Genomic DNA, 25,680 nt, shown 5'->3' with positions numbered 1-25,680 from the left:
TGTCTGGAAGGGCTCTCCCCGTCGTAACTCGAGAATATATCCCAGGTTCCGGCCACAACTCGAGAAAAACCACGAGATTTCCCCCTCGCCGCGAGATGAGGCCCGATTCCCCTGCACTGCGTGCAGAGCAATTCCGTTTTCCACATCAAACGTTAAAGGAGCCTTGATTTCCTTGATAGCACTCCAGAGAAAACCCAAGTTCACTGTCTCAAGTCTAGAGGGATCCTGAGGTCACTGGAGCAACACGAAAGGGCTCCGTGGACCCCAAATCAACTCGAGATGAGAGCTTAGTTCCTGGCTTCGACTCAAGACGAATAGCAACTTTCCACAAGCACCTCAAGAGGAGGCTTCTCTCAGCTACAGGTATGTGAGAGGGACCCTGAGTTTGTGGCCTCAAGTGGAATGGACACCGAGATGCTCTGACTCGAAGTAAGGCCGGATATCCCTGCAGTGAATTGAATGCAGGCTGGTCTTGCATCTCCCAAGACGAAGAGTTGTCTGAATCCCCTGTGGAGACCACAGAGAAAGACCTCGTTCTCCGCCTCATCGAGACCAGAGGCCTCACATCCTTTGAAAACTCGAGAGGTCGGCGGAGATCAATGGTTCCAAAGGAGAAGATGCCTGACTCTTCTTGAAAATGGATAGGAGTCCCAGGATTCCTGTGGCACGTGGAAAGGGACCCTGGGTCTCCCGCCTCACGTGGAGACGCGTCCCAATTGCCATGCCAAGACTCCAGGAGAATCCCGAGGTTTCCCTCGCACCTAGGCAGGAGTCCTGACGTCCCTGAACAAAACCCGTGTCTGGAAGAGCCCTCCCCGTCGTAACTCGAGAATATAACCCAGGTTCCGGCTACAACTCGAGAAAAACCATGAGACTTCCCCTCGCCGCTGGATGAGGCCCGAATCCCCTGCACTGCGTGCAGAACAATTCCGTGTTCCACATCAAACGTGAAAGGAGCCTTGATTTCCTTGATGGCACTGCAGAGAAAACCCAAGATCACTGTCTCAAGTCTAGAGGGATCCTGAGGTCACTGGAGCAACACGAAAGGGCTCCGTGGACCCCAAATCAACTCGAGATGAGAGCTTAGTCCCGGGCTTCGACTCAAGACGAATAGCAACTTTCCACAAGCACCTCAAGAGGAGGCTTCTCTCAGCTACAGGTATGTGAGAGGGACCCTGAGTTTGTGGCCTCAAGTGGAATGGACACCGAGATGCTCTGTCTCGAAATAAGGCCGAATATCCCTGCAATGAATTGAATGCAGGCTCGCCTTTCATCTCCCAAGACGAAGGGTTGTCTGAATCCCCTGTGGAGACCACAGAGAAAGACCTAGTCATCCACCTCAACGCAACCGGAGGCATCATATCCTTTGAAAACTCGAGAGTACTGCAGACATCAATGCGTCCAAAGGAGACGATGCCTGACTCCTCTTGAAAATGGATAGGCGTCCCAGGATCCGTGTGGCACGTGGAAAGGGACACTGGGTCTCCCGCCTCACGTGGAGACGCGTCCCAATTGCCATGCCAAGACTCGAGGAGAATCCCGAGGTGTCCCTCGCACCTAGGCAGGAGTCCTGACGTCGCTGAACAAACACGTGTCTGGAAGGGCCCTCCCCGTCGTAACTCGAGAATATACCCCACGTTCGGGCCGCAACTCGAGAAAAACCATGAGACTTCCCCCTCGCCGCGAAATGAGGCCCGATTCCCCTGCACTGCGTGCAGAGCAATTCCGTATTCCACATCAAAAATGAAAGGAGCCTTGATTTCCTTGATGGCACTCCAGAGAAAACCCAAGATCACTGTCTCAAGTCTCGAGGGATCCTGAGGTCACTGGAGCAACAGGAAAGGGCTCCGTGGACCCCAAATCAACTCGAGATGAGAGCTTAGTCCCTGGCTTCGACTCAAGAGGAATACCAACTTTCCACAAGCACCTCAGGAGGAGGCTTCTCTCAACTACAGGTATGTGAGAGGGCCCCTGAGATTGTGGCCTCAAGTGGAATGGACACCGAGATGCTCTGACTCAAAGTAAGGCCGGATATCCCTGCAGTGGATTGAAGGCAGGCTCGTCTTGCATCTCCCAAGACGAAGGGTTGTCTGAATCCCCTGTGGAGACCACAGAGAAAGACCTCGTTCTCCGCCTCATCGCGACCGGAGGCCTCACATCCTTTGAAAACTCGAGAGGTCCGCGGAGATCAATGCTTCCAAAGGAGACGATGCCTGACTCTTCTTGGAAATGGATAGGAGTCCCAGGATCCCTGTGGCACGTGGAAAGGGACCCTGGGTCTCCCGCTTTACGTGGAGACGCGTCCCAATTGCCATGCCAAGACTCCAGGAGAATCCCGAGTTTTCCCTCGCACCTAGGCAGGAGTCCTGACGTCGCTGAACAAAACACGTGTCTGGAAGAGCCCTCCCCGTCGTAACTCGAGAATATAACCCAGGTTCCGGCTACAACTCGAGAAAAACCATGAGACTTCCCCTCGCCGCTGGATGAGGCCCGATTCCCCTGCACTGCGTGCAGAACAATTCCGTGTTCCACATCAAACGTGAAAGGAGCCTTGATTTCCTTGATGGCACTCCAGAGAAAACCCAAGATCACTGTCTCAAGTCTAGAGGGATCCTGAGGTCACTGGAGCAACACGAAAGGGCTCCGTGGACCCCAAATCAACTCGAGATGAGAGCTTAGTCCCGGGCTTCGACTCAAGACGAATAGCAACTTTCCACAAGCACCTCAAGAGGAGGCTTCTCTCAGCTACAGGTATGTGAGAGGGACCCTGAGTTTGTGGCCTCAAGTGGAATGGACACCGAGATGCTCTGTCTCGACGTAAGGCCGGATATCCCTGCAATGAATTGAATGCAGGCTCGCCTTTCATCTCCCAAGACGAAGGGTTGTCTGAAAACCCTGTGGAGACCACAGAGAAAGACCTAGTCATCCACCTCAATGCAACCGGAGGTATCATATCCTTTGAAAACTCGAGAGGTCGGCGGAGATCAATGCTTCCAAAGGAGAAGATGCCTGACTCTTCTTGAAAATGGATAGGAGTCCCAGCATCCCTGTGGCACGTGGAAAGGGACCCTGGGTCTCCCGCCTCACGTGGAGACGCGTCCCAATTGCCATGCCAAGACTCCAGGAGAATCCCGACGTTTCCCTCGCACCTAGGCAGGAGTCCTGACGTCGCTGAACAAACACGTGTCTGGAAGGGCCTTCCCCGTCGTAACTCGAGAATATACCCCAGGTTCCGGCTACAACTCGAGAAAAACCATGAGACTTCCCCCTCGTCGCTGGATGAGGCGCGATTCCCCTGCACTGCGTGCAGAGCAATTCCGTGTTCCACATCAAACGTGAAAGGAGCCTTGATTTCCTTGATGGCACTACAGAGAAAACCCAAGATCACTGTCTCAAGTCTAGAGGGATCCTGAGGTCACTGTAGCAACACGAAAGTGCTCCGTGGACCCCAAATCAACTCGAGATGAGAGCTTAGTCCTTGGCTTCGACTAAAGAGGAATACTAACTTTCCACAAGCACCTCAAGAGGAGGCTTCTCTCAGCTACAGGTAGTTGAGAGGGACCCTGAGTTTGTGGCCTCAAGTCGAATGGACACCGAGATGCTCTGACTCGAAGTAAGGCCGGATATCCCTGCAGTGAAGTGAATGCAGGCTCGTCTTGCATCTCCCAAGATGAAGGGATGTCTGAATCCCCTGTGGAGGCCACAGAGAAAGACCTAGTCCTCTGCCTCATTGCGACCGGAGGCCTCACATCCTTTGAAAACTGAGAGGTCCGCGGAGATCAATGCTTCAAAAGGAGACGATGCCTGACTCCTCTTGAAAATGGATAGGAGTCCCAGGATCCCTGTGGCACGTGGAAAGGGACCCTGGGTCTGCCGGCTCACGTGGAGACGCGTCCCAATTGCCATGCCAAGACTCGAGGAGAATCCCGAGGTGACCGTCGCACCTAGGCAGGAGTCTAGACGTCGTTGAACAAACACGTGTCTGGAAGGGCCCTCCCCGTCGTAACTCGAGAATACACCCCAGGTTCCGGCAGTAACTTGAGAAAAACCATGAGACATTCCCCTTGCCGCGAGATGAGGCCCGATTCCCCTGCACTGCGTGCAGAGCAATTCCGTGTTCCACATCAAACGTGAAAGGAGCCTTTATTTCCTTGATGGCACTCCAGAGAAAACCCAAGATCACTGTCTCAAGTCTAGAGGGATCCTGAGGTCACTGGAGCAACACGAAAGTGCTCCGTGAACCCCAAATCAACTCGAGATGTGAGCTTAGTCCCTGGCTTAGACTCAAGAGGAATACCAACTTTCCACAACCACCTCAAGAGGAGGCTTCTCTCAGCTACAGGTATGTGAGAGGGACCCTGAGTTTGTGGCCTCAAGTGGAATGGCCACCGAGATGCTCTGACTCGAAGTAAGGCCGGATATCCCTGCAGTGAATTGAATGCAGGCTCGTCTTGCATCTCCCAAGACGAAGGGTTGTCTGAATCCGCTGTGGAGACCACAGAGAAAGACCTAGTTCTCCGCCTCATTGAGACCGGAGTCCTCACATTCTTTGAAAACTCGAGAGGTCCGCGGAGATCAATGCTTCCAAAGGAGAAGATGCCTGACTCTTCTTGAAAATGGATAGGACTCAAAGGATCCCTGTGGCACGTGGAAAGGGACCCTGGGTCTCCCGCCTCACGTGGAGACGCGCCCCAATTGCCATGCCAAGACTCGAGAAGAATCCCGAGGTGTCCCTCGAACCTAGGCAGGAGTCCTGACGTCGCTGAACAAACACATGTCTGGAAGGGCTCTCCCCGTCGTAACTCGAGAATATATCCCAGGTTCCGGCCACAACTCGAGAAAAACCACGAGATTTCCCCCTCGCCGCGAGATGAGGCCCGATTCCCCTGCACTGCGTGCAGAGCAATTCCGTTTTCCACATCAAACGTTAAAGGAGCCTTGATTTCCTTGATAGCACTCCAGAGAAAACCCAAGTTCACTGTCTCAAGTCTAGAGGGATCCTGAGGTCACTGGAGCAACACGAAAGGGCTCCGTGGACCCCAAATCAACTCGAGATGAGAGCTTAGTTCCTGGCTTCGACTCAAGACGAATAGCAACTTTCCACAAGCACCTCAAGAGGAGGCTTCTCTCAGCTACAGGTATGTGAGAGGGACCCTGAGTTTGTGGCCTCAAGTGGAATGGACACCGAGATGCTCTGACTCGAAGTAAGGCCGGATATCCCTGCAGTGAATTGAATGCAGGCTGGTCTTGCATCTCCCAAGACGAAGAGTTGTCTGAATCCCCTGTGGAGACCACAGAGAAAGACCTCGTTCTCCGCCTCATCGAGACCAGAGGCCTCACATCCTTTGAAAACTCGAGAGGTCGGCGGAGATCAATGGTTCCAAAGGAGAAGATGCCTGACTCTTCTTGAAAATGGATAGGAGTCCCAGGATTCCTGTGGCACGTGGAAAGGGACCCTGGGTCTCCCGCCTCACGTGGAGACGCGTCCCAATTGCCATGCCAAGACTCCAGGAGAATCCCGAGGTTTCCCTCGCACCTAAGCAGGAGTCCTGACGTCCCTGAACAAAACCCGTGTCTGGAAGAGCCCTCCCCGTCGTAACTCGAGAATATAACCCAGGTTCCGGCTACAACTCGAGAAAAACCATGAGACTTCCCCTCGCCGCTGGATGAGGCCCGAATCCCCTGCACTGCGTGCAGAACAATTCCGTGTTCCACATCAAACGTGAAAGGAGCCTTGATTTCCTTGATGGCACTGCAGAGAAAACCCAAGATCACTGTCTCAAGTCTAGAGGGATCCTGAGGTCACTGGAGCAACACGAAAGGGCTCCGTGGACCCCAAATCAACTCGAGATGAGAGCTTAGTCCCGGGCTTCGACTCAAGACGAATAGCAACTTTCCACAAGCACCTCAAGAGGAGGCTTCTCTCAGCTACAGGTATGTGAGAGGGACCCTGAGTTTGTGGCCTCAAGTGGAATGGACACCGAGATGCTCTGTCTCGAAGTAAGGCCGGATATCCCTGCAATGAATTGAATGCAGGCTCGCCTTTCATCTCCCAAGACGAAGGGTTGTCTGAAAACCCTGTGGAGACCACAGAGAAAGACCTAGTCATCCACCTCAATGCAACCGGAGGTATCATATCCTTTGAAAACTCGAGAGGTCGGCGGAGATCAATGCTTCCAAAGGAGAAGATGCCTGACTCTTCTTGAAAATGGATAGGAGTCCCAGCATCCCTGTGGCACGTGGAAAGGGACCCTGGGTCTCCCGCCTCACGTGGAGACGCGTCCCAATTGCCATGCCAAGACTCCAGGAGAATCCCGACGTTTCCCTCGCACCTAGGCAGGAGTCCTGACGTCGCTGAACAAACACGTGTCTGGAAGGGCCTTCCCCGTCGTAACTCGAGAATATACCCCAGGTTCCGGCTACAACTCGAGAAAAACCATGAGACTTCCCCCTCGTCGCTGGATGAGGCGCGATTCCCCTGCACTGCGTGCAGAGCAATTCCGTGTTCCACATCAAACGTGAAAGGAGCCTTGATTTCCTTGATGGCACTCCAGAGAAAACCCAAGATCACTGTCTCAAGTCTAGAAGGATCCTGAGGTCACTGTAGCAACACGAAAGTGCTCCGTGGACCCCAAATCAACTCGAGATGAGAGCTTAGTCCTTGGCTTCGACTAAAGAGGAATACTAACTTTCCACAAGCACCTCAAGAGGAGGCTTCTCTCAGCTACAGGTAGTTGAGAGGGACCCTGAGTTTGTGGCCTCAAGTCGAATGGACACCGAGATGCTCTGACTCGAAGTAAGGCCGGATATCCCTGCAGTGAAGTGAATGCAGGCTCGTCTTGCATCTCCCAAGATGAAGGGATGTCTGAATCCCCTGTGGAGGCCACAGAGAAAGACCTAGTCCTCCGCCTCATTGCGACCGGAGGCCTCACATCCTTTGAAAACTGAGAGGTCCGCGGAGATCAATGCTTCCAAAGGAGACGATGCCTGACTCCTCTTGAAAATGGATAGGAGTCCCAGGATCCCTGTGGCACGTGGAAAGGGACCCTGGGTCTGCCGGCTCACGTGGAGACGCGTCCCAATTGCCATGCCAAGACTCGAGGAGAATCCCGAGGTGACCGTCGCACCTAGGCAGGAGTCTAGACGTCGTTGAACAAACACGTGTCTGGAAGGGCCCTCCCCGTCGTAACTCGAGAATACACCCCAGGTTCCGGCAGTAACTTGAGAAAAACCATGAGACATTCCCCTTGCCGCGAGATGAGGCCCGATTCCCCTGCACTGCGTGCAGAGCAATTCCGTGTTCCACATCAAACGTGAAAGGAGCCTTTATTTCCTTGATGGCACTCCAGAGAAAACCCAAGATCACTGTCTCAAGTCTAGAGGGATCCTGAGGTCACTGGAGCAACACGAAAGTGCTCCGTGGACCCCAAATCAACTCGAGATGAGAGCTTAGTCCCTGGCTTCGACTCAAGAGGAATACCAACTTTCCACAAGCACCTCAAGAGGAGGCTTCTCTCAGCTACAGGTATGTGAGAGGGACCCTGAGTTTGTGGCCTCAAGTGGAATGGACACCGAGATGCTCTGACTCGAAGTAAGGCCGGATATACCTGCAGTGAATTGAATGCAGGCTCGCCTTGCAACTCCCAAGATGAAGGGATGTCTGAATCCGCTGTGGAGACAACAGAGAAAGACCTAGTCCTCCGCCTCATCGCGACCAGAGGCCTCACATCCTTTGAAAACTCGAAAGGTCCGCGGAGATCAATGCTTCCAAAGGAGAGGATGCCTGACTCCTCTTGAAAATGGATAGGAGTCCCAGGATCCCTGTGGCAAGTGGAAAGGGACCCTGGGTCTTCCGCCTCACGTGGATACGGGTCCCAATTGCCATGCCAGGACTCGAGGAGAATCCCGAGGTGTCCCTCGCACCTAGGCAGGAGTCCAGACGTCGCTGAACAAACACGTGTCTGGAAGGGCCCTCCCCGTCGTAACTCGAGAATATACCCCAGGTTCCGGCCGCAACTCGAGAAAAACCATGAGATTTCCCCCTCGCCGCGAGATGAGGTCCGATTCCCCTGCACTGCATGCAGAGCAATTCCGTGTTCCACATCAAACGTGAAAGGAGCCTTGATTTCCTTGATGGCACTCCAGAGAAAACCCAAGATCACTGTCTCAAGTCTAGAGGGATCCTGAGGTCACTGGAGCAACACGAAATTTCCCCTTGGACAACAAATAAACTCGAGATGAGAGCTTAGTCCCTGGCTTCGACTCAAGAGGAATACCAACTTTCCATAAGCACCTCAAGAGGAGGCTTCTCTCATCTACAGGTATGTGAGAGGGACCCTGAGTTTGTGGCCTCAAGTCGAATGGACACCGAGATGCTCTGACTCGAACTAAGGCCGGATATCCCTGCAGTGAATTGAATGCAGGCTCGTCTTGCATCTCCCAAGATGAAGGGATGTCTGAATCCCCTGTGGAGACCTCAGAGAAAGACCGACTTCTCCGCCTCATCGCGACCGGAGGCCTCACATCCTTTGAAAACTCGAGAGGTCCGCGGAGATCAATGTTTCCAAAGGAGCCGATGCCTGACTCCTCTTGAAAATGGATAGGAGTCCCAGGATCCCTGTGGCACGTGGAAAGGGACCCTGGGTCTCCCGCCTCACGTGGAGACGCATCCAAATTGCCATGCCAAGACTCGAGGAGAATCCCGAAGTGTCCCTCGCACCTAGGCAGGAGTCCTGATGTCGCTGAACAAACATGTGTCTGGAAGGGCCCTCCCCGTCGTAACTCGAGAATATACCCCAGGTTCCGGCCGCAACTCGAGAAAAACCATGAGACTTCCCCCTCGCCGCGAGATGAGGCCCGATTCCCCTGCACTGCGTGCAGAGGAATCCGTGTTCCACATCAAACGTGAAAGGAGCCTGATTTCCTTGATGGCACTCCTGAGAAAACCCAAAGTCACTCTCTCAAGTCTAGAGGGATCCTGAGGTCACTGGAGCAACACGAAAGGGCTCCGTGGACCCCAAATCAACTCGAGATGAGAGCTTAGTCCCTGGCTTCGACTCAAGAGGAATACGACCTTTCCACAAGCACCTCAAGAGGAGGCTTCTCTCAGCTACTGGTATGTGAGAGGGACCCTGAGTTTGTGGCCTCAAGTGGAATGGACACCGAGATGCTCTGACTCGAAGTAAGGCCGGATATCCCTGCAGTGAATTGAATGCAGGCTCGTCTTGCATCTCCCAAGAAGAAGGGATGTCTGAATCCCCTGTGGAGACCACAGAGAAAGACCTAGTTCTCCGCTTCATTGCGACCGGAGGCCTCACATCCTTTGAAAACTGGAGAGGTCCACGGAGATCAATGCTTCCAAAGGAGACTATGTCTGACTCCTCGTGAAAATGGATAGGAGTCCCAGGATCCCTGTGGCACGTGGAAAGGGACCCTGGGTCTCCTGCCTCACGTGGATACGCGTACCAATTGCCATGCCAAGACTCGAGCAGAATCCCGAGGTGTCCCTCGCACCAAGGCAGGAGTCCTGACGTTGCTGACCAAACACGTGTGTGGAAGGGCCATCCCCGTCGTAACTCGAGAATATACCCCAGTTTCAGGCCGCAACTCGAGAAAAACCATGAGAATTCCCCCTCGCCGCGACATGAGGCCCGATTCCCCTGCCCTGCGTGCAGAGCAATTCCGTGTTCCACATCAAACGTGAAAGGAGACTTGATTTCCTTGATGGCACTCCAGAGAAAACCCAAGATCACTGTCTCAAGTCTAGAGGGATCCTGAGGTCACTGGAGCAACACAAAAGGGCTCCGTGGACCATAAATCAACTCGAGATGAGAGCTTAGTCCCTGGCTTCGACTCAAGAGGAATACCAACTTTTCACAAGCACCTCAAGAGGAGTCTTCTCTCAGCTACAGGTATGTGAGAGGGATCCTGAGTTTGTGGCCTCAAGTGGAATGGACACCGAGATGCTCTGATTCAAAGTAAGGCCGGATATCCCTGCAGTGAATTTAATGCAGGCTCGTCTTGCATCTCCCAAGCGAAGGAATGTCTGAATCCAATGTGGAAACCACAGAGAAAGACTTAGTTCTCCGCCTCATCGTGACCGGAGGCCTCACATCCTTTGAAAACTCGAGAGGTCCGCGGAGATCAATGCATCCAAAGGAGACGATGCCTGACTCCTCTCGAAAATGGATAGAAGTCCCAGGATCCCTGTGGCACGTGGAAAGGGACCCTGGGACTCGCGCCTCACGTGGAGACGCGTCCCAATTGCCATGCCAAGACTCGAGGAGGATCCCGAGGTGTCCCTCGCACCTAGGCAGAAGTCCTGACGTCGCTGAAGAAAAACGTGTCTGGAAGGGCCCTCCCCTTCGTAACTCGAGAATATACCCCAGGTTCCGGCCGCAACTCGAGAAAAACCATGAGACTTCCCCCTCGCCGCGAGATGAGGTCCGATTCCCCTGCACTGCATGCAGAGCAATTCCGTGTTCCACATCAAGCGTGAAAGGAGCCTTGATTTCCTTGATGGCACTCCAGAGAAAACCCAAGATCACTGTCTCAAGTCTAGAGGGATCCTGAGGTCACTGTAGCAACACGAAAGGGCTCCGTGGACCCCAAATCAACTCGAGATGAGAGCTTAGTCCCTGGCTTCAACTCAAGAGGAATACCAACTTTCCACAAGCACCTCAAGAGGAGGCTATTCTCAGCTACAGTTATGTGAAAGGGACCGTGAGTTTGTGGCCTCAAGTGGAATGGACACCGAGATGCTCTGACTCGAAGTAAGGCCGGATATCCCTGCAGTGAATTGAATGCAGGCTGGTCTTGCATCTCCCAAGAAGAAGGGATGCCTGAATCCCCTGTGGAGACCACAGAGAAAGACCTAGTTCTCCGCCTCATCCCGACCAGAGGCCTCACATCCTTTGTAAACTCAAGAGGTCGGCGGAGATCAATGCTTCCAAAGGAGACGATGCCTGACTCCTCTTGAGAATGGATAGGAGTCCCAGGATCACTGTGGCACGTGGAAAGGGAACCTGGGTCTCCCGCCTCATGTGGAGACGCTTCCCAATTGCCATGCCAAGACTTTAGGAGAATCCGAAGGTGTCCCTCGCACCTATAACGTGTCTGGAATGGCCCTCCATGTCGTAACTCGAGAATATTCCCCAGGTTCCCGCCGCAACTCGAGAAAAACGATGAGACTTCCCCCTCTTCGCGAGATGAGGCCCGATTCCCCTCCACGGCGTGCAGAGCAATTCCGTGTTACACATCAAACGTGAGAGGAGCCTTGATTTCCTTGATGGCACTCCAGAGAAAACCCAAGATCCCTGTCTCAAGTCTAGAGGGATCCTGAGGTCACTGGAGCAACAGGAAAGGGCTCCGTTGACCCCAAATCAACTCGAGATGAGAGCTTAGTCCCTGGCTTCGACTCAAGAGGAATACCAACTCACCACAAGCACCTCAAGAGGAGGCTTCTCTCAGCTACAGGTATGTGAGAGGGACCCTGTGTTTGTGGCCTCAAGTGGAATGGACACCGAGATGCTCTGTCTCGAAGTAAGGCCGGATATCCCTGCAGTGAATTGAATGCAGGCTCATCTTACATCTCCCAAGACGAAGGGATGTCTGAATCCCCTGTGGAGACCACAGAGAAAGACCTAGTTCTCCGCCTCATCGCGACAGGAGGCTTCACATCCTTTGAAACTCGAGAGTTCCGCAGAGATCAATGCTTCCAAAGGAGAGGATGCCTGACTCCTCTTGAAAATGGACAGGAGTCCCAGGATCCCTGTGGCACGTGGAAAGGGACCCTGGGTCTACCGCCTCATGTGGAGACACGTCCCAATTGCCATGCCAAGACTTTAGGAGAATCCCGAGGTGTCCCTCGCACCTAGGCAGGAGTCCTAACTTCGCTGAACAAACACGTGTCTCGAAGGGCACTCCCCGTCGTAACTCGAGAATATACCCCAGGTTCCGGCCGCAACTCGAGAAAAACCATGAGACTTACACCTCGCCGCGAGATGCGGCCCGATTCACCTGCCCTGCGTGCAGACCCATTCCGTATTCCACATCAAAATGAAAGGAGCCTTGATTTCCTTGATGGCACTCGAGAGAAAACCCAAGATCACTGTCTCAAGTCTAGAGGGATCCTGAGGTCACTGTAGCAACACGAAAGGGCTCCGTGGACCCCAAATCAACTCGAGATGAGAGCTTAGTCCCTGGCTTCGAATCAAGGGGAATACCAACTTTCCAAAAGCACCTCAAGAGGAGGCTTCTCTCAGCTACAGGTATGTGAGAGGGACCCTGAGTTTGTGGCATCAAGTGGAATGGACACCGAGATGGTCTGAGTCGAAGTAAGGCCGGATATCCCTGCAGTGAATTGAATGCAGGCTCATCTTGCATCTCCCAAGACGAAGGGATGTCTGAATCCCGTGTGCAGAACACAGAGAAAGACCTAGTCCTCCGCCTCAACGCGACCGGAGGCCTCACATCCTTTGAAAACTCGACAGGTCCGCGGAGATCAATGCTTCCAAAGAAGACGATGCCTGACTCCTCTTGAAAATGGATAGGAGTCCCAGGATCCCTGTGGCACGTGGAAAGGGACACTGGGTCTCCCGCCTCACGTGGAGACGTTTCCCAATTGCCATGCCAAGACTCGAGGGGAATCCCGAGGTGTCCCTCGCACCTAGGCAGGAGTCCTGACATCGCTGAACAAACACGTGTCTGGAAGGGCCCTCCCTGTCGTAACTCGAGAATATACCCCAGGTTCCGGCCACAACTCGAGAAAAACCATGAGACTTCCCCCTCTCCGCGAGATGAGGCGCGATTCCCCTGCACTGCGTGCAGAGCAATTCCGTGTTCCACATGAAACGTGAAAGGAGCCTTGCTTTCCTTGATGGCACTCCAGAGAAAACCCAAGGAAACTGTCTCAAGTCTAGAGGGATCCTGAGGTCACTGGAGCAACACGAAAGGGCTCCGTGGACCCCAAATCAACTCGAGATGAGAGCTTAGTCCTTGGCTTCGACTCAAGAGGAATACCAACTTTCCACAAGCACCTCAAGAGGAGGCTTCTCTCGGCTACATGTATGTGAGAGGGACCCTGAGTGTGTGGCCTCAAGTGGAATGGACACCGAGATGCTCTGACTCGAAGTAAGGCCGGATATCCCTGCAGTGAATAGAATACAAGCTCGTCTTGCATCTCCCAAGACGAAGGGATGTCTGAATCCCCTGTGGAGACCACAGTGAAAGACCTAGTTCTCCGCCTCATCGCGACCGGAGGCCTCACATCCTTTGAAAACTCGAGAGGTCCGCGGAGATCAATGCTTCCAAAGGAGACGATGCCTGACTCCTCTTGAAAATGGTTAGGAGTCCCAGGATCCCTGTCCACATGGACGGGGACCCAGGGTCTCCCGCTTCACGTGGAGACGCGTCCCAATTGCCATGCCAAGACTCGAGGAGAATCCCGAGGTGTCCCTCGCACCTAGGCAGGAGTCCTGACGTCGCTGAACAAACACGTGTCTGGAAGGGCCCTCCCCGTCGTAACTCGAGAATATACCCCACGTTCCGGCCGCAACTCGAGAAAAACCATGAGACTTCCCCCTCGACACGAGATGAGGCCCGATTACCCTGCACTGCGTGCAGAGCAATTCCGTGTTCCACATCAAACGTGAAAGGAGCCTTGATTTCCTTGATGGCACTCCAGAGAAAACCCAAGATCACTGTCTCAAGTCTAGAGGGATCCTGAGGTCACTGGAGCAACATGAAAGGGCTCCGTGGACCCCAAATCAACTCGAGATGAGAGCTTAGTCCCTGGCTTCGACTCAAGTGGAATACCAAATTTCCACAAGCACCTCAAGAGGAGTCTTCTCTCAGCTACAGGTATGTGAGAGGGACCCTGAGTTTGTGGCCTCAAGTGGAATGGACACCGAGATGCTCTGACTCGAAGTAAGGCCGGATATCCCTGCAGTGAATTGAATGCAGGCTCATCATGCATCTCCCAAGACGAAGGCATGTCTGAATCCCCTGTGGAGACCACAGAGAAAACCTAGTTCTCCGCCTCATCGCGACCGGAGGCCTCACATCCTTTGAAAACTCGAGAGGTCCACGGAGATCAATGCCTCCAAAGGAGATGATGCCTGACTCCTCTTGAAAATGGATAGGAGTCCCAGGATCCCTGTGGCACGTGGAAAGGGACCCTGTGTCTCCCGCCTCACGTGGAGACGCGTCCCAATTGCCATGCCAAGACTCAAGGAGAATGCTGAGGTGTCCCTCGCACCTAGGCAGGAGTCCTGACGTCGCTGAACTAACACGTGTCTGGAAGGGCCCTCCCCGTCGTAACTCGGGAATATACCCCAGGTTCCGGCCGCAACTCGAGAAAAACCATGAGACTTCCCACTCGCCGCGAATTGAGGCCCGATTCCCCTGCACCGCGTGCAGAGCAATTCCGTGTTCCACATCAAACGTGAAAGGAGACTTGATTTCCTTGATGGCACACCAGAGAAAACCCAAGATCACTGTCTCAAGTCTAGAGGGATCCTGAGGTCACTGGAGCAATACGAATGGGCTCCGTGGACCCCAAATCAACTCGAGATGAGAGCTTAGTCCCTGGCTTCGAATCAAGAGGAATATCAACTTTCCACAAGCACCTCAAGAGGAGGCTTCTCTCAGCTACATGTATGTGAGAGGTACCCTGAGTTTGTGGCCTCAAGTGGAATGGACACCGAGATGCTCTGACTCGAAGTAAGGCCGGATATCCCTGCAGTGAATTGAATGCAGGCTCCTCTTGCATCTCCCAAGACGAAGGCATGTCTGATTCCCCTGTGGAGACCACAGTGAAAGACCTAGTTCTCCGCCTCATCGCGACCGGAGGCCTCACATCCTTTGAAAAATCGAGAGGTCCGGGTAGATCAATGCTTCCAAAGGAGACGATGCCTGACTCCTCTTGAAAATGGTTAGGAGTCCCAGGATCCCTGTCCACATGGACAGGGACCCTGGGTCTCCCGCCTCACGTGGAGACGCGTCCCAATTGCCATGCCAAGATTCGAGGAGAATCCCGCGGTGTCCCTCGCACCTAGGCAGGAGTCCTGACGTCGCTGAACAAACACGTGTCCGGAAGGGCCCTCCCCGTCGTAACTCGAGAATATACCCCACGTTCCGGCCGCAACTCAAGAAAAACCATGAGACTTCCCCCTCGCCGGGAGATGAGGCCCGATTCCCCTGCACTGCGTGCAGAGCAATTCCGTATTCCACATTAAACGTGAAAGGAGCCTTGATTTCCTTGTTGGCACTCCAGAGAAAACCCAAGATCACTGTCTCAATCTAGAGGAATCCTGAAGTCACTGGAGCAACAACAAAGGGCTTCGTGGACCCCAAATCAACTCGTGATGAGAGCTTAGTCCCTGGCGTCGACTCAAGAGGAATACCAACTTTCCACAAGCACCTCAAGAGGAGGCTTCTCTCAGCTACAGTTATGTGAGAGGGATCCTGAGTTTGTGGCCTCAAGTGGAATGGACACCGAGATGCTCTGACTCGAAGTAAGGCTGGATATCCGTGCAGTAAATTGAATGCAGGCTCGTCTTGCATCTCCCAAGACGAAGGGATGTCTGATTCCGCTGTGGAGACCACAGAGAAAGTCCTAGTCCTCCGCCTCATCGCGACCGGAGGCCTCACATCCTTTGAAAACTCGAGAGGTCCGCGGAAATCAATGCTTCCAAAGGAGACGATGCCTGAGTCCTCTTGAAAATGGATAGGAGTCCCAGGATCCCTGTGGCACGTGGAACGGGACCCTGGGTCTCCCGCTTCACGTGGAGACGCGTCCCAATTGCGATGCCAAGACTCGAGGAGAATCCCGAGGTGTCCCTCGCACCTAGGCAGGAGTCCTGACGTTGCTGAACAAACACGTGTCTGGAAGGGCCCTCCCCGTCGTAACTCGAGAATATACCCCAGGTTCCCGCCGCAACTCGAGAACAGCCATGAGACTTCCCCCTCGCTGCGAGATGAAGCCCGATTCCCCTGCACTGCATGCAGAGCAATTCCGTGTTCCACATCAAACGTGAAAGGAGCCTTGATTTCCTTGATGGCACTCCAGAGAAAACCCAAGATCACTGTCTCAAGTCTAGAGGGATCCTGAAGTCACTGTAGCAAAACGAAAAGGCTCCGTGGACCCCAAATCAACTCGAGATGAGAGCTTAATCCCTGGCTTCGAGTCAAGAGGAATACCAACTTTCCACAAGCACCTCAAGAGGAGGCTTCTCTCAGCTACAGGTATGTGAGAGGGACCCTGAGTTTGTGGCCTCAAGTGGAATGGACACCGAGATGCTCTGACTCGAAGTAAGGCCGGATATCCCTGCAGTGAATTGAATGCAGGCTCGTCTTGCATCTCCCAAGACGAAGGGATGTCTGAATCCCCTGTGGAGACGACAGACAAAGACCTAGTCCTCCGCCTCATCGCGACCGGAGGCCTCACATTCTTTGAAAACTCGAAAGGTCTGCAGAGATCAATGCTTCCAAAGGAGACGATGCCTGACTCCTCTTGAAAATGGATAGGAGTCCCAGGATCCCTGTGGCACGTGGCAAGGGACCCTGGGTCTCCCGCCTCACGTGGAGACGGGTGACAATTGCCATGCCAAGACTCGAGGAGAATCCCGAGGTGTCCCTCGCACCTAGGCAGGAGTCCTGACGTCGCTGAACAAACACGTGTCTGGAAGGGCCCTCCCCGTTGTAACTCGAGAATATACCCCAGGTTCCGGCCGCAACTCGAGAAAAACCCTGAGACTTCCCCCTCGCCACGAGATGAGGCCCGATTCCCCTGCCCTGCGTGCAGAGCAATTCCGTGTTCCACATCAAAGGTGAAAGGAGCCTTGATTTCCTTGATGGCATTCCAGAGAAAACCCAAGATCACTGTCTCAAGTCTAGAGGGATCCTGAGGTCACTGGAGCAACACGAAAGGGCTCCGTGGACCCCAATTCAACTCGAGATGAGAGCTTAGTCCCTGGCTTCGACTCAAGAGGAATACCAACTTTCCAAAAGCACCTCAAGAAGAGGCTTCTCTCAGCTACAGGTATGTGAGAGGGACCCTGAGTTTGAGGCCTCAAGTGGAATGGACATCGAGATGCTCTGACTCGAAGTAAGGCCGGATATCCCTGCAGTGAATTGAATGCAGGCTCGTCTTGCATCTCCCAAGACGAAGGGATGTCTGAATCCCCTGTGGAGACCACAGAGGAAGACCTAGAGCTCCGCCTCAACGCGACCGGAGGCCTCACATCCTTTGAAACCTCGAGAGGTCCGCGGAGATCAATGCTTCCAAAGGAGACGATGCCTGACTCCTCTTGAAAATGGATAGGAGTCCCAGGATCCCTGTGGCACGTGGAAAGGGACCCTGGGTCTCCCGCCTCATGTGGAGACGCGTCCCAATTGCCATGCCAAGACTCGAGGAGAATCCCGAGGTGTCCCTCGCACCTATGCATGAGTCCTGACGTCTCTGAACAAACACGTGTCTGGAAGGGCCCTCCCCATCGTAACTCGAGAATATACCACAGGTTCCGCCCGCAACTCGAGAAAAACGATGAGACTTCCCCCTCGCCGCGAGATGAGGCCCGATTCCCCTGCACTGCATGCAGAGCAATTCCGTGTTCCACATCAAACGTGAAAGGAGCCTTGATTTCCTTGATGGCACTCCAGAGAAACCCAAGATCACTGTCTCAAGTCTAGAGGGATCCTGAGGTCCCTGGAGCAACATGAAAGGCCTCCGTGTACCCCAAATCAACTCGAGATGAGAGCTTAGTCCCTGGCTTCGACTCAAGAGGAATACCAACTTTCCACAAACACCTCAAGAGGAGGCTTCTCTCAGCTACAGGTAGGTGAAAGGGACCCTGAGTTTGTGGCCTCAAGTGGAATGGACACCGAGATGCTCTGACTCGAAGTAAGGCCGAATATCCCTGCAGTGAAGTGAATGCAGGCTCGTCTTGCATCTCCCAAGACGAAGGGATGTCTGAATCCCCTGTGGAGACCACAGAGAAAGACCTAGTCCTCCGCCTCATCGCGACCGGAGGCCTCACATCCTTTGAAAACACGAGAGGTCTGCGGAGATCAATGCTTCCAAAGGAGACGATGCCTGACTCCTCTTGAAAATGGATAGGAGTCCCAGGATCCCTGTGGCACGTGGAAAGGGACCCTGGGTCTCCCGCCTCACGTGGAGACGCGTCCCAATTGCCATGCCAAGACTCCAGGAAAATCCCGAGGTGTCCCTCGCACCTAGGCAGGAGTCCTGACGTCGCTGAACAAACACGTGTCTGGAAGGGCCCTCCCCGTGGTAACTCGAGAATATACCCCAGGTTCCGGCCGCAACTCGAGAAAAACCATGAGACTTCCCCCTCGCCGCAACATGAGGCCCGATTCCCCTGCACTGCGTGAAGAGCAATTCCGTGTTCCACATCAAACGTGAAAGGAGCCTTGATTTCCCTGATCCCACACCAGAGAAAACCCAAAGTCACTGTCACAAGTCTAAGGGATCCTGAGGTTACTGGAGCAACACGAAAGGGCTCCGTGGACCCCAAATCAACTCGAGTTGAGAGCTTAGTCCCTGGCTTCGAGTCAAGAGGTATACCAAGTTTCCACAAGCACCTCAAGAGGAGGCCTCTCTCAGCTACACTTATGTGAGAGGTACCCTGAGTTTGTGGCCTCAAGTGGAATGGACACCGAGATGCTCTGACTCGAAGTAAGGCCGGATATCCGTGCAGTGAATTGAATGCAAGCTCGTCTTGCATCTCCCAAGACGAAGGGATGTCTGAATCCCCTGTGGAGACCACAGAGAAAGACCTAGTTCCCCGCCTTATCGTGACCGGAGGCCTCACATCCTTTGAAAACTCGAGAGGTCCGCGGAGATCAATGCTTCCAAAGAAGACGATGCCTGACTCCTCTTGAAAATGGATAGGAGTCCCAGGATCCCTGTCCACATGGACGGGGACTCTGGGTCTCCCGCTTCACGTGGAGACGCGTCCCAATTGCCATGCCAAGACTCGAGGAGAATCCCGAGGTGTCCCTCGCACCTAGGCAGGAGTCCTGACGTCGCTGAACAAACACGTGTCTGGAAGGGCCCTCCCCGTCGTAACTCGAAAATATACCCCAGGTTCGGGCCGCAAATCGAGAAAAACCATGAGACTTCCCCCTCGTCGCGAGATGAGGCCCGATTCCCCTGCATTGCGTGCAGAGCAATTCCTTGTTCCACATCAAACGTGAAAGGAGCCTTGATTTCCTTGATGGCACTCCAGAGAAAACCCAAGATCACTGTCTCAAGTCTAGAGGGATCCTGAGGTCACTGGAGCAACACGAAAGGGCTCCGTGGACCCCAAATCAACTCGAGATGAGAGCTTAGTCCCTGGCTTCGACTCAAGAGGAATACCAACTTTCCACAAGCACCTCAAGAGGAGGCTTCTCTCAGCTACAGGTATGTGAGATGGACCCTGAGTTTGTGGCCTCAAGTGGACTGGACACCGACATGCTCTGACTCGAAATAAGGCCGGATATCCCTGCAGTGAATTGAATGCAGGCTCGTCTTGCATCTCCCAAGACAAAGGGATGTCTGAATCCCCTGTGGAGACCACAGAGAAAGACCAATCCTCCACCTTAACGCAACCGGAGGCCTCATATCCTTTGAAAACTCGCGAGGTCCGTGGAGATCAATACTTCCGAAGGAGACGATGCCTGATTCCTCTTGAAAATGGATAGGAGTTCCAGGATATCTGTGGCACGTGGAAAGGGACCCTGGGTCTCCCGCCTCACGTGGAGACGCGTCCCAATTGCCATGCCAAGACTTGAGGAGAATCCGGAGGTGTCCCTCGCACCTAGGCAGGAGTCCTGACGTCGCTGAACAAACACGTGTCTGGAAGGGCACTCCCCGTCGTAACTCGAGAATATACCCCAGGTTCCGGCCGCAACTCGAGAAAAACCATGAGACTTACACCTCGCCGCGAGATGCGGCCCGATTCACCTGCCCTGCGTGCAGACCCATTCCGTATTCCACATCAAAATGAAAGGAGCCTTGATTTCCTTGATGGCACTCGAGAGAAAACCCAAGATCACTGTCTCAAGTCTAGAGGGATCCTGAGGTCACTGTAGCAACACGAAAGGGCTCCGTGGACCCCAAATCAACTCGAGATGAGAGCTTAGTCCCTGGCTTCGAATCAAGGGGAATACCAACTTTCCAAAAGCACCTCAAGAGGAGGCTTCTCTCAGCTACAGGTATGTGAGAGGGACCCTGAGTTTGTGGCATCAAGTGGAATGGACACCGAGATGGTCTGAGTCGAAGTAAGGCCGGATATCCCTGCAGTGAATTGAATGCAGGCTCATCTTGCATCTCCCAAGACGAAGGGATGTCTGAATCCCCTGTGCAGAACACAGAGAAAGACCTAGTCCTCCGCCTCAACGCGACCGGAGGCCTCACATCCTTTGAAAACTCGACAGGTCCGCGGAGATCAATGCTTCCAAAGAAGACGATGCCTGACTCCTCTTGAAAACGGATAGGAGTCCCAGGATCCCTGTGGCACGTGGAAAGGGACCCTGGGTCTCCCGCCTCACGTGGAGACGTTTCCCAAATGCCATGCCAAGACTCGAGGGGAATCCCGAGGTGTCCCTCGCACCTAGGCAGGAGTCCTGACATCGCTGAACAAACACGTGTCTGGAAGGGCCCTCCCTGTCGTAACTCGAGAATATACCCCAGGTTCCGGCCACAACTCGAGAAAAACCATGAGACTTCCCCCTCTCCGCGAGATGAGGCCCGATTCCCCTAGACTGCGTGCAGAGCAATTCCGTGTTCCACATCAAACGTGAAAGGAGTCTTGATTTCCTTGATGGCACTGAAGAGAAAACCCAATTTCACTGTCTCAAGTCTAGAGGGATCCTGAGGTCACTGGGGCAACACGAAAGGGCTCCGTGGACCCCAAATCAACTCGAGATGAGAGCTTAGTCCCTGAATTCGAGTCAAGAGGAATACCAACTTTCCACAAGCACCTCAAGAGGAGGCTTCTCTCAGCTACAGGTATGTGAGAGGGATCCTGAGTTTGTGGCCTCAAGTTGACTGGACACCGAGATGCTCTGACTCGAAGTAAGGCCGGATATCCCTGCAGTGAAATGAATGCAGGCTCGTCTTGCATCTCCCAAGTCGAAGGGATGTCTGAATCCCCTGTGGAGACCACAGAGAGAGACCTAGTCCTTGACCTCATCGAGACCGGAGGCATCACATCCTTTGAAAACTCGAGAGGTCCGCGGAGATCAATGCTTCCAAAGGAGACGATGCCTGACTCCTCTTGAAAATGGTTAGGAGTCCCAGTATCCCTGTCCACATGGACGGGGACCCTGGGTCTCCCGCCTCACGTGGAGACGCGTCCCAATTGCCATGCCAAGATTCGAGGAGAATCCCGCGGTGTCCCTCGCACCTAGGCAGGAGTGCTGACGTCGCTGAACAAACACGTGTCCGGAAGGGCCCTCCCCGTCGTAACTCGAGAATATACCCCAGGTTCCGTCCGCAACTCGGGAAAAACCATGAGACTTCCCCCTCGCCGCGAGATGAGGCGCGATTCCCCTGCACTGCGTGCAGAGCAATTCCGTGTTCCACATGAAACGTGAAAGGAGCCTTGCTTTCCTTGATGGCACTCCAGAGAAAACCCAAGGAAACTGTCTCAAGTCTAGAGGGATCCTGAGGTCACTGGAGCAACACGAAAGGGCTCCGTGGACCCCAAATCAACTCGAGATGAGAGCTTAGTCCTTGGCTTCGACTCAAGAGGAATACCAACTTTCCACAAGCACCTCAAGAGGAGGCTTCTCTCGGCTACATGTATGTGAGAGGGACCCTGAGTGTGTGGCCTCAAGTGGAATGGACACCGAGATGCTCTGACTCGAAGTAAGGCCGGATATCAATGCAGTGAATAGAATACAAGCTCGTCTTGCATCTCCCAAGACGAAGGGATGTCTGAATCCCCTGTGGAGACCACAGTGAAAGACCTAGTTCTCCGCCTCATCGCGACCGGAGGCCTCACATCCTTTGAAAACTCGAGAGGTCCGCGGAGATCAATGCTTCCAAAGGAGACGATGCCTGACTCCTCTTGAAAATGGTTAGGAGTCCCAGGATCCCTGTCGACATGGACGGGGACCCAGGGTCTCCCGCTTCACGTGGAGACGCGTCCCAATTGCCATGCCAAGACTCGAGGAGAATCCCGAGGTGTCCCTCGCACCTAGGCAGGAGTCCTGACGTCGCTGAACAAACACGTGTCTGGAAGGGCCCTCCCCGTCGTAACTCGAGAATATACCCCACGTTCCGGCCGCAACTCGAGAAAAACCATGAGACTTCCCCCTCGACACGAGATGAGGCCCGATTACCCTGCACTGCGTGCAGAGCAATTCCGTGTTCCACATCAAACGTGAAAGGAGCCTTGATTTCCTTGATGGCACTCCAGAGAAAACCCAAGATCACTGTCTCAAGTCTAGAGGGATCCTGAGGTCACTGGAGCAACATGAAAGGGCTCCGTGGACCCCAAATCAACTCGAGATGAGAGCTTAGTCCCTGGCTTCGACTCAAGTGGAATACCAAATTTCCACAAGCACCTCAAGAGGAGTCTTCTCTCAGCTACAGGTATGTGAGAGGGACCCTGAGTTTGTGGCCTCAAGTGGAATGGACACCGAGATGCTCTGACTCGAAGTAAGGCCGGATATCCCTGCAGTGAATTGAATGCAGGCTCATCATGCATCTCCCAAGACGAAGGCATGTCTGAATCCCCTGTGGAGACCACAGAGAAAACCTAGTTCTCCGCCTCATCGCGACCGGAGGCCTCACATCCTTTGAAAACTCGAGAGGTCCATGGAGATCAATGCCTCCAAAGGAGACGATGCCTGACTCCTCTTGAAAATGGATAGGAGTCCCAGGATCCCTGTGGCACGTGGAAAGGGACCCTGTGTCTCCCGCCTCACGTGGAGACGCGTCCCAATTGCCATGCCAAGACTCAAGGAGAATGCTGAGGTGTCCCTCGCACCTAGGCAGGAGTCCTGACGTCGCTGAACAAACACGTGTCTGGAAGGGCCCTCCCCGTCGTAACTCGGGAATATACCCCAGGTTCCGGCCGCAACTCGAGAAAAACCATGAGACTTCCCACTCGCCGCGAATTGAGGCCCGATTCCCCTGCACCGCGTGCAGAGCAATTCCGTGTTCCACATCAAACGTGAAAGGAGACTTGATTTCCTTGATGGCACACCAGAGAAAACCCAAGATCACTGTCTCAAGTCTAGAGGGATCCTGAGGTCACTGGAGCAATACGAATGGGCTCCGTGGACCCCAAATCAACTCGAGATGAGAGCTTAGTCCCTGGCTTCGAATCAAGAGGAATATCAACTTTCCACAAGCACCTCAAGAGGAGGCTTCTCTCAGCTACATGTATGTGAGAGGTACCCTGAGTTTGTGGCCTCAAGTGGAATGGACACCGAGATGCTCTGACTCGAAGTAAGGCCGGATATCCCTGCAGTGAATTGAATGCAGGCTCCTCTTGCATCTCCCAAGACGAAGGCATGTCTGAATCCCCTGTGGAGACCACAGTGAAAGACCTAGTTCTCCGCCTCATCGCGACCGGAGGCCTCACATCCTTTGAAAAATCGAGAGGTCCGGGTAGATCAATGCTTCCAAAGGAGACGATGCCTGAGTCCTCTTGAAAATGGATAGGAGTCCCAGGATCCCTGTGGCACGTGGAACGGGACCCTGGGTCTCCCGCTTCACGTGGAGACGCGTCCCAATTGCGATGCCAAGACTCGAGGAGAATCCCGAGGTGTCCCTCGCACCTAGGCAGGAGTCCTGACGTTGCTGAACAAACACGTGTCTGGAAGGGCCCTCCCCGTCGTAACTCGAGAATATACCCCAGGTTCCCGCCGCAACTCGAGAACAGCCATGAGACTTCCCCCTCGCTGCGAGATGAGGCCCGATTCCCCTGCACTGCATGCAGAGCAATTCCGTGTTCCACATCAAACGTGAAAGGAGCCTTGATTTCCTTGATGGCACTCCAGAGAAAACCCAAGATCACTGTCTCAAGTCTAGAGGGATCCTGAAGTCACTGTAGCAAAACGAAAAGGCTCCGTGGACCCCAAATCAACTCGAGATGAGAGCTTAATCCCTGGCTTCGAGTCAAGAGGAATACCAACTTTCCACAAGCACCTCAAGAGGAGGCTTCTCTCAGCTACAGGTATGTGAGAGGGACCCTGAGTTTGTGGCCTCAAGTGGAATGGACACCGAGATGCTCTGACTCGAAGTAAGGCCGGATATCCCTGCAGTGAATTGAATGCAGGCTCGTCTTGCATCTCCCAAGACGAAGGGATGTCTGAATCCCCTGTGGAGACGACAGACAAAGACCTAGTCCTCCGCCTCATCGCGACCGGAGGCCTCACATTCTTTGAAAACTCGAAAGGTCTGCAGAGATCAATGCTTCCAAAGGAGACGATGCCTGACTCCTCTTGAAAATGGATAGGAGTCCCAGGATCCCTGTGGCACGTGGCAAGGGACCCTGGGTCTCCCGCCTCACGTGGAGACGGGTGACAATTGCCATGCCAAGACTCGAGGAGAATACCGAGGTGTCCCTCGCACCTAGGCAGGAGTCCTGACGTCGCTGAACAAACACGTGTCTGGAAGGGCCCTCCCCGTTGTAACTCGAGAATATACCCCAGGTTCCGGCCGCAACTCGAGAAAAACCCTGAGACTTCCCCCTCGCCACGAGATGAGGCCCGATTCCCCTGCCCTGCGTGCAGAGCAATTCCGTGTTCCACATCAAAGGTGAAAGGAGCCTTGATTTCCTTGATGGCATTCCAGAGAAAACCCAAGATCACTGTCTCAAGTCTAGAGGGATCCTGAGGTCACTGGAGCAACACGAAAGGGCTCCGTGGACCCCAATTCAACTCGAGATGAGAGCTTAGTCCCTGGCTTCGACTCAAGAGGAATACCAACTTTCCACAAGCACCTCAAGAGGAGGCTTCTCTCAGCTACAGGTATGTGAGAGGGACCCTGAGTTTGTGGCCTCAAGTGGAATGGACACCGAGATGCTCTGACTCGAAGTAAGGCCGGATATCCCTGCAGTGAATTGAATGCAGGCTCGTCTTGCATCTCCCAAGACGAAGGGAGGTCTGAATCCCCTGTGGAGATGACAGAGAAAGACCGAGTTCTCCGCCTCATCGCGAGCGGAGGCCTCACATCCTTTGAAAACTGGAGAGGTCCGCGGAGATCAATGCTTCCAAAGGAGACGATGCCTGACTCCTCTTGAAAATGGATAGGAATCCCAGGATCACTGTGGCACGTGGAAAGGGACCCTGGGTCTCCCGCCTCACGTGGAGACGCGTCCCAATTGCCATGCCAAAACTTTAGGAGTATCCGAAGGTGTCCCTCGCACCTATCACGTGTCTGGAAGGGCCCTCCATGTCGTAACTCGAGAATATTCCCCAGGTTCCCGCCACAACTCGAGAAAAACCATGAGACTTCCCCCTCTTCGCGAGATGAGGCCCGATTCCCCTCCACGGCGTGCAGAGCAATTCCGTGTTACACATCAAACATGAGAGGAGCCTTGATTTCCTTGATGGCACTCCAGAGAAAACACAAGATCACTGTCTCAAGTCTAGAGGGATCCTGAGGTGACTGGAGCAACACGAAAGGGCTCCGTGGAAACCAAATCAACTCGAGAT

This window comes from Dama dama, chromosome 29 (genome assembly GCF_033118175.1).
Source record: "Dama dama isolate Ldn47 chromosome 29, ASM3311817v1, whole genome shotgun sequence".
Classification (NCBI taxonomy): domain Eukaryota; kingdom Metazoa; phylum Chordata; class Mammalia; order Artiodactyla; family Cervidae; genus Dama; species Dama dama.
Note: the sequence above shows the minus strand (reverse complement) of the source record.